Source organism: Trachypithecus francoisi, unplaced genomic scaffold, assembly GCF_009764315.1.
Source record: "Trachypithecus francoisi isolate TF-2019V2 unplaced genomic scaffold, Tfra_2.0 Lachesis_group0, whole genome shotgun sequence".
Lineage (NCBI taxonomy): Eukaryota > Metazoa > Chordata > Mammalia > Primates > Cercopithecidae > Trachypithecus > Trachypithecus francoisi.
Window position 1 is genome coordinate 63,230,107 of NW_022681453.1, and position 9,542 is coordinate 63,239,648.

A 9,542-nucleotide genomic window follows, 5' to 3' on the forward strand; every position below is an offset into this window, starting at 1 on the left:
CCTGATGTATGTAGGATTGGGAACCTGGTCACCTCAGAGCACTGAGGGATGTAAAGGAAAAAGAATGAAATACATTTAAGTGTAAGAAGATATGTCTGAATAAGGCAGCAGAATCTTCCAGGCAGTGGGAGGAGAGAGCTAGATGCACAGAGGACCTAAGGGTTCAGCTTCAAGTACTGCTCAGAGTTAGAGGGTGGGAGGAAAAGAGCAGTTAGTGAGTCCTCCCGGGAGAGCTTGGAGAGGCAGAGGAGAGTGAGAACAGCAGGAGAGAAGAGCATGGAGGTGGTCAGACACTATATGCCAGTCAGTCGGTCTCCAGAAGGACTCGTGCACTTGGAATGAGGGTTCAGTGTCTTTAATCATGTCACGGCAGCCAGATTATATGTGATTTAAGAGGGCAACAGGAAGAGGAGCAGAGGAGGGGAGGGTGACGGGGCCTGTGATTGTGGTGATGTACTACTCACACTTTTGCAGGACAGGGGAAACACTGGGTCATTTCGAGGGGCGCTGTCACCTCAGTGGAGGGGTGGGTATTCACCCTTGGTGCCTATACGGTGCTTACAAGGTAGTGCCTGTGAGGTTGCCAGCTCGGGAAGGAAGTGATGTGGGTGCGATGGGGGAAGATGGTTGGTAAAGACACAAACATTCTCGGCCAGTTGGCAAACATTGGGAGCAGCAAGCTGGAGGCAAACAGATGTCAGTATTTAGCAAGATGTTAGGACATTTTGGAAGCAAGAAGGCCCTTCTTTCAGCTCACTTCCAGGAGGGATTGGTAATTTTCTTCCTCACTTGAACTTTGTCAGCTACTTAACATAATTCAAACACACTGTAGCTATATATGGCAGATGGTCAACTTCTCTGGGGAGCTTAGATCACGGGCACCCTCAGGTCAATTCAACAAGCATGTCTCGAGGGTGTTCCATATGTAAAGCACTGACTTTGGCTAGTAGGGATCAAAAAGGCTGGGCCTGCCCTTTAGGAGACATGGTTCTGAATGTGTGTTGCTTTCCAGTTAGTTCGGTTAGTTAGCAGCAATCAGGGAATTTTAAGCAAAGAAAAATACGCACTTTAGTGCCAGTAACAAGACAGAGAAGGTGATTTTAGAGAACTGTTAGAATTCAGTTAATTTTGACCAACATTTGTCAATTAATTGAGGTTTGATGGGCTCCATGTTAAGGATTGAGGATACAGAGATAAATATGATGGCTTTGGCCTCAAGGAGTTCAGAGTCTAGCAGGGGAGGCAACCAAGAAGGCGTAATTACAGCTTATCCTACACATCCTGCAATGGGGTCACCACCGGATGCTAAGGAAGCATAAACCAGAGGGACTGAGCTCAGGAGGTGATTCTGATTAAGCCTTAAAGAACAAGTAGGAGTTTAAACTGCTGAGAGACTGAAAAAAAGGTAAATGAGATGATGTGATTCCTCTCTGGCAGCCATTCAGAGGCAGGACATGTAGTTTTGGTTTGTAGAGATCTGCTAGGGACTTTCAGGGCTTTTAGCTCCTGAAGATCAGGCAGAGCACCTTGGATGACGTCTTCTCTATACTCTTCTTCCACTTCTCTCTTCCTTGTTTTTCTTTGTTATGCAAAGAGGTCTGAATCAACAAGGAAAGCAACAGTAACTAAGGCCCGTTCCCCTTGCTGACCTCCAACAGCACACGCTGCCCACCCAGGGTTGAGGAGGAAATCTAAAGGTTTCTGAGAGGGTGCCCAAAGACACCCTCTGGCCATTGTATGGCAGACTATCTGGGCACTGAGGAAGAGAATGGGGTATGTTTGTTTGGACAACTATTTGGTTTAGGGTTGAGAATCTCAAAGGTGGCCCTCTGCATCTGGAATGGCCCAGCCTTGCTTTTCTTTCCAACTTGATACCCCTTGAGCTACACATACATTGTTTCCAGAACAAGAGTATTCAGACAAAACAAGGACAAAATGTTGACCCCTCAAAATTTCCTCCCCTCTTGGTGAGACTTCTCACCCCAGGATGACCCCCCATCCCTGTCTTTGGGAGCTTGTCCACCGTTCCCCCTTCCCTGAGTAGCTGACAATGGACACAAGCAGTGCTGTCCTGTGTGTGTTGTTTACTTGTGTCTCTCACATGGTCTTGGCTACAGTGGGGCAGAAGCTACATTGGGAAGGTGGATCTTTTCCACTCAGGAAAGACTGCTTTGTACTAGATTTATACCAGAATTGAGTGGAAGGAGTTCCGGAGTAAGAGAGAAGGTTTCTTATTTTCGAAGACTAAGAAGGAAAAGCATAGCAAGGAGCATACGGCATTGTGATAGCAAGGAGCATAGGGCCAGGTGCTGATGTGGCTTCAGCAGCAGCCTATGAGCTAACACTGCAACAGTTTCAGCAAGATGAGCCCAGCCCTGTGCAAGGAGGATGTGTGAATTCAGAAGGGTTACATATTTTGGGGTGAAGTTAGGGAAATTTGAGTATAAGTTGGTTATTAGATTATGTTCAGAATTATTATTAATTTTGTTAGGTGTGGTAATGGTATTGTAGCTGAGTGCCCTCATATTTAAGAGATTCATATTGTAGTATTTATGGGTGAAATGTCAGGATATCTGTAATTCACTTCAAAATAATTCAGCAAAAGTGATGAAGCAAATATGGCAATAAGCTAATAATGGTTAAATCTAGGTTATGGTGACTAGTTATAGTAGTCTTTGTACTTGTCCATATGACTAAAACATTCCTTAGTTAAAAAAAAAAAAAAAAGTACAGGCTCTGAAGCCAGACGGCATGGACCCAAATCCTGGCGTGTGGTTTTAACCTGTGTGCCATTTTCTCCTCTTTAAAATAAGATGAGATAATAAAGGTTCCTACTGCACAGGGTTGTGTGAAGATGGAATTGGATAACACATGGAACGCTTAGATCAATATCTAGTCCATAAATTCTCAACAACTGTTGTATTATTATTACTAAAAAGAAACCACCAAGTTGAGATTTCAAGCTCGGACTGTGGCTGAGAGAGAACATGACTTTTCCGGAAACCAGTCAGAGACATCCAACTCAGCTCACTTTCCAGTTTTGGTGAGTTTGGTGGGAGCAGGAGTAGAGCTGGGCTTGATGGGGATCCAGGATCCCTGGTGACACCCTTTTCCCTGGGAGGGTGGCGTGAGTGTTGTCAGGGAGAGGGGCAGCGGATCATCTCCCAGAAGAGATATTGAGTCATCAGGCTAGGTGGGAGAGCATATTAGACAATGACATGAGCATTGTGTTGTGTTACTTATCTATGTTCAGAACTGAGAGTTCTAGCCATTATGATTTGTTTCCTTTCTATGTTGCACAAGAAATTTTGCAGGTAGGGATGAAGAGGGCTGTGGAGAAAAGAGAACTCAGCTTCTCTCTGGAAATTCCCCTGCACCAGAGAGAGTCCTGAATGTGTTGAGTTGCATTGTATAGAGATTTTCAGAGTGAATCAATTGTTCAAAGATGACACTAGTGTGAAAATGGGTTCATCAGATGTACCAGTCAGGGCTTTGTCAGGAAACAGATGGCCCAGCCATGTTGGGTAACCTGAGGAAGGTTTAATGAAGGGACTCTTTTTTTTTTTGAGACGGAGTCTCACACTGTCACCCAGGCTGGAATACAGTGGTGCCATCTCAGCTTACTGCAACCTCCACCTCTCAGGTTCAAGTGATTCTCCTGCCTCAGTCTCCTGAATAGCTGGGATTACAGGCACCCACCACCACGCCCAGCTAATTTTTTGTATATTTAGTAGAGATAGGGTTTCACTATGTTAGCCAGGCTGGTCTTGAATGCCTGACCTTGTGATCCACCTGCCTCAGCCTCCCAAAGTGCTGGGATTACAGGCGTGAGCCACCACGCCGGCCTAATGAAGGGACTCTTTACAAAGGTGTGGGGAGGGATTTAGACTTGAACGAGTGAGGGACGTGGGTGGTTACCAGAATGTGTGTGAAAGAGCAACCTCAAAAGGAGCTGTGACCTCGGTAAGGGACATAGCGAGCTCATGGGCAGCCATAACAGTGTCTGGAACAGGGAACACCGCAGCTTCACCCTCCTTGCTTCTTCTGATCTCCTGCCACAATTTTTCAAAGGCTGAGCTCAGCAGAATGCCAGAGGGCAAGGGAGCCTTCATATGATCCATCTAGGTGAGCCTTGGGCAGTCAGCCAGCTGGAGGACAGACAAACAGGGGCAAACAGGAGCCCCTGGTTGACTAGGAGAATGTGAGGCTTTTAGGAGAAACAATTTTCTCCAACCCTCTTTCAGTTAGTTTCCCAGCACTAATATGTGAGCTAGGTGATCGCCATACTCTAGCTGCATAAGCTCCAATATCTTTACACAAACTCCACTTTCTAAGGATGCAGTGTTAGCTGCAGTGCAGGCTGGAGCAGACTTCAAATCCCCAAATGGGAGATCCAGAAGGCTCCAGAAGAGACATTAGAGATAATTTAGTCTATTTGCTTCATTCCTTCAGATAAGAAAACAGTTCCCAGGAGGCAAAGTGATTAGTCCACAACTTCTTCATGGCAGAGCCAGAAAGGGGACGCTCATATCCAGGCTCTCAGTAAAATGATATTTTCCGAGGCCCTAATCCTACTCTGACCTCAGATATGATATTAGCATTTATCCTCTCTTCCTATATCCCTGACCTTGACTGTTCTTTCCTACTCTATCCCACTCCACCCCACCCACCCCTGTTGTGATGGGGAATTACTCTGATGCAATGGTGGCCTTTAAGTATGCTCTACACATAGTTGACACCCAAACCAGAGGTCATGGAACTGGAAGCTCACAACCAAATTAGGATGCTCAGATCACATGGTTCATTAAATCCATTTAAAGCACACAACAAAACAACAACAACAACAACAAAAAACCAACAAACAAACAAACAAAAAACACAAGAGGAAAGATATGGGATAGGTCTGTGCACTTAGAATAGGGTACAAATGGGGAGATGGATCGCATCCCTGACTTCTGGGTTACATATCAAAGTCTATGCCCTGTGTATCTCTCTGCCATGTCAGCCTTTCTTGCTGATGACGTGTTTATGGAAACCAGAATTGAGAAGGGAGCAGGAGGGCACAGCAGGTAGGAGGTGCCTGTTCCCAACACACACTGACTTTTTCAGAGAAGCACTGGGGCAGCAATGCAGGCCAGGGGAGCCACTCACCGGTTATCCTGATGAACTGCTCTGGGTTCTGGGTGCATGGCTTGGGCAGAGGACTGGTGAGGCCTGACTACGATGTGAAGACACGGTTTGAGAGACTCCTGACATAGTCTCCTAACTACCCACCTGCCTCCTGATGTGTCTCCTCAGGCCCTATGCCTTAGCTCAGCTGGTTGGCAGTGGCCTTGAGGTCAAACCATGGGTCTGATTCCTATGGGGCCCAGCTACGCTTACACAGAGGAACAAATGGCTTCTACTCCATGGGCAGTGCCTCCTTTAACCCTGAGTGGCTAGTCTGAAAATCTCATCATTGATGGGGCAGGACGACAAAGTTTGGAAAACTTAACCAAATCCCAGTTCTAGGATCTAGATCCCAATTCTAGAAGTTGGGGTGAGGGATATGGTCGTCCTTCTGGGAGGAAACCACCCACCTCCATCTGTGGAACTCAGTGTACTCGCCTGGGCCCTTGTCAGCCTCCACTTGGTGTAACCTGACTTTCCACGGGTAGCAGCCTCTGTGACATCCTGTGAGGTTGCAGCATGTGAGCATCCAGATTGCTTTGTGAAATTAGAACTAAAACCAAAAAGGCTGGTTGGCCGAGTGACACGGATGACAGTCCCACATCCATCTACGTTTCAAGTTCCTGGGAGGCTTCTTTTTTGCTGAGTGTGCTATACAGTGAGATTTAATCTTTAGAGTTCAACTAGCAGCACCTCTGTTTCCACCTAACGTAGTCAATATCTGTGCTTAGGCCAGAGACACAAATAAGAGGCAGCTAGTGCAAAACCCCCTTCCCCATCTGCCTTCATCACAGACTAACATCGAGGCCTCTGCCCTGCCATATCTGGAGATGATAGAGAAGCCTGATAGATTTTAAATACTTATTGATTTACACCCTTTCCCCAGCAGTTGAATAATGCTTATTGACAGAAGCACTGGGAACGTATCATTTTTACAAAAAGAAAAAAAAATATCACGGAGCTTGGAGGAGTTGGGGAGGGGTGAAGAGCTCGCACTGAGTGATGGTCTCAGGACGGAACAACGTGACATTTTCCACTGGATGCATGAGGTAGCAATGTGATTTGTGATGTGAAAAGGGCCTCCAGGCCCTGGCAGTGCCTGCATTGAGACTGAAGACTGAGGATGTAAAGTGGGTGTCTGACCTCCTGCTTTGGTCTTTCTGGATGTCGAAGCATAACAGCAAGGACAATACTCATTAGTAATCATCTCTAGTGTTTATTGAATACCCTCCGCACATTTGGTATGAAGTCGAGCATTTTCACAAATATCTCATTAATCTTTAAAATGGCATTTGTGGGCCCTATTTTTAAGATAAAACAGACTCAGAGAGGCTAGGAACTTGCCTAAAGTCACACAGCTATTAGGTGGCAGAGCTAAGACTTGAACCAAGTGGTCTATTTGTCTATTTCCGTAGTCCACATTCTTTCTATTGGATTGCGCTGCGGGGAAAGGAATTCATGTAAACCTGTCAGGAGGAGGAGGAGGAGGAGGAAATACTAAGGGAACATGGTTAAGATGTCTGAGAGACTGGGGATCTCCCAGAGCTGAGTCAACATGTGTCCCTCTATGTCGTGCACAGCCCAGGGTCAGTGCTAGAGAGAATCACACGAAATATGCTGCTCCCATTTACTTGTAGCAGTGAACAGGGCATGCTTGAGAAAAGCAGGCAGGTTGGATTTTTAGGTGTATAGGGCAAAATAGAAAATCAAACAATATAAACTGTAGTAAAGTGAGAGAGTCCTTCATTGTGCAATGGGGAACCATTGAGTATTTTTGAGTGAGGGAATTGTATGATAGGACTGCTTTGCTTTAGCAAAATTAATTTTTTAACAGTGTTTAGAGTGGATTGCAGCGTGGACTAGGGTGAGTGCTATAAAGGAGTAGATACCACATGCAGCTGAAGGTCAGAGGAAAGGGTGGTAAGCTTTGCCTGGGGGAGTTAGGGAGTGGTTTGTAGAACATTTGACCTAGGCCTGGAAGGATGAATTTGGTGAGTCAGTGAGTGGGAAGGCCAAAATATTTCTGGAGGAGAGACTGAAGAGCCTCTCTCGTCAGGCTGCTGTGCAAATGGGCTTGATTAGCAGGCATGTATTTAGATACTATCTTGCTTTGAAAGGGATTTACAACAGCTTTAAAAAGTGTGCCACAACAAGATAAAGAAAAATAAGGAGGTGATGAAATACAGGCAGAGGAAAAATTAAGGTAGGAAAAATGAGATGAAGATAGGATTAAAGTTAGTACAATTAGCTGAATTTGATCCCTATATTCTGCTCTCTAAGGCTTATGGACAGAGACCACTGTTAAAGATAGCATGTGTGGAGTGAAGGCAGAGACTGTGAAGTGGTGATGGCTGAAAAACTTGCAGTCCTGCAAGTCTCTGCCCTGAGTACCAAGCTCGATGATCGGTGGTGAGAGGTCCAGGAAGCATCCATGTACATACTTACCAGGTCCTTGCAGAACCTGCTGGCATTCTCTCTTTACTGAGAACATACCATACTGAATCTAGATCCGAAGACTTTGTTTCTGCTGGAACCTTTGCTTGAATGTTCTTTGCATCCTAGCCGTGGTCTTCATGAGGCTGCAGCATGTCCCACTACCTGTGGGGAAGAGATCTTCTATGACATCACCCTGTTTCCATCGCTGATCTCCCTGAACACATTCCATGACTTGTCATCACAAACCCCCTTTCATTATTGCTGTTTCACGTGGTAGGTGTTTGCTACCCAGCTAGATAGACGTTAAGCTCCTGGAGGACAGCTGGGAACTTGTTTCCTAAGTCTCAGTGCCTATCCCAGTGTTGTTTATAAAGTAGCAGCTAAGTAAATATAAGCTTGACCTTCCCTTCCTCTGGCATTTGCCTTGTGTGTCAATTTCAGTGGGTCCTCAGCCCAGTCAGGAGTTCTTGGCTTAAGGACTCCTCTCTCATTGTCATGGGCCTGTCCCTTCTCCTTTTTAGATCTCGGTTTTGCCACCTATAAAAAGAGAGGATTTCACTAAATGACAAAGTCATTTTCACATATAAAATGTTTGTGTGACTGAAATTGCCTTAATTAGGGATAGTTTCTGCCTTATCTTGCCCTCTTCAACTATCTTTTTTGTGTGTATGCTGATGTCTGTCATTGAAAGGTTTCTATTCATGTTTAAACCTCATGTTTCAAACTTAGCATTTCTATGTGGAAGGTGATCAGGAAGGGGAGGGAGGCAGCCTTGTGCCTGATTAGATGACATGAAGGGCATGGTGTGCATGCCTGCATAGGTGTGCTGGGATGCCTGGTGATCTGAGATCAGCCAGATGTTACCTAGTGGGTGACTTCTCTAATGGTGTCATCCCATCCTGTGAAGGTATAAGTCTGCTGGAAATTCACTTAAAATAAAAGCAGCCATTAACTAAGCACTTTCCAAATGCAATCTATTTCTCCCAACAACTCTGAAAGGTAGTGGTTACTCCCATTTATTGCTGCAAAAACATACCCAGAGAGGTTAAGTGATTTGCCAGAAATGTTCAAAACGAAGATCTCACCTAAGGCTGTCTGGCTCCAAAGCTTGGGTTCTTTTCATCAACGTTGCTTTGCAACTCAACCCAAAAGAGGAGAGCTGAAGACATCTGTCTTAGTCTATCTGTGCTGCTATAACAAAATACCTGGTACTTGGTAATTTATAAAGAACAGAAATTTATTGCTCATAGTTCTAGAGGCTGGGAAGTCCAAGATCAAGAAACTGGCAGGTTTGTTGTAAGGATTCGGTCTCTGCTTCCAAGATGGTACCTTGAATGCTGTGTCCTCTTTTATGAGGGCCTTAATCTCATTCATGATGAGGGGAGAAGCCCTCATAATTTAGTCACTTCTTAAAGACCCCACTTCTTAATACCATCACATTGGCCATCAAGTTTCAACATCTGAATTTTGGAAGGGATACATCTGAACCATAACTCTTTTCATTGACACTTTCTCCCAGAGAAAGAGAGCAGAAGGTGTCCATGTCACAACTATGTAGGAAAGGAGAATTTCCCAAATGGCAAAGTGTCTCCTCTGTTAGAATTTCCCTTAGGCACATCAGGTCTTGGGTCAGAGAGATTCATAAAAGACCTCTTGAAGATCTCTTCTAGGCTAACGAGTCTGAGACTTGAGGAATAAGATGTATTTCTATGCCAGGTTTCAAGTTTCTTTCTTCTAACAACTAAAGCTGGATGTTCTTCCATGGGCTGTTAACACCAGGGAAGAAAAAGGGGATACTGGGCCAGATAAATTTAGTGGAAGAAGAGCTATTCCTTTTTAAGTAGTGGATATCAATTTTCTAAATACAATCCAGGAACATATTATACTTCCTTCTGCAGCTCAGTGCACTCTTATTCCTGGACTTGTTCTGTTCCGAT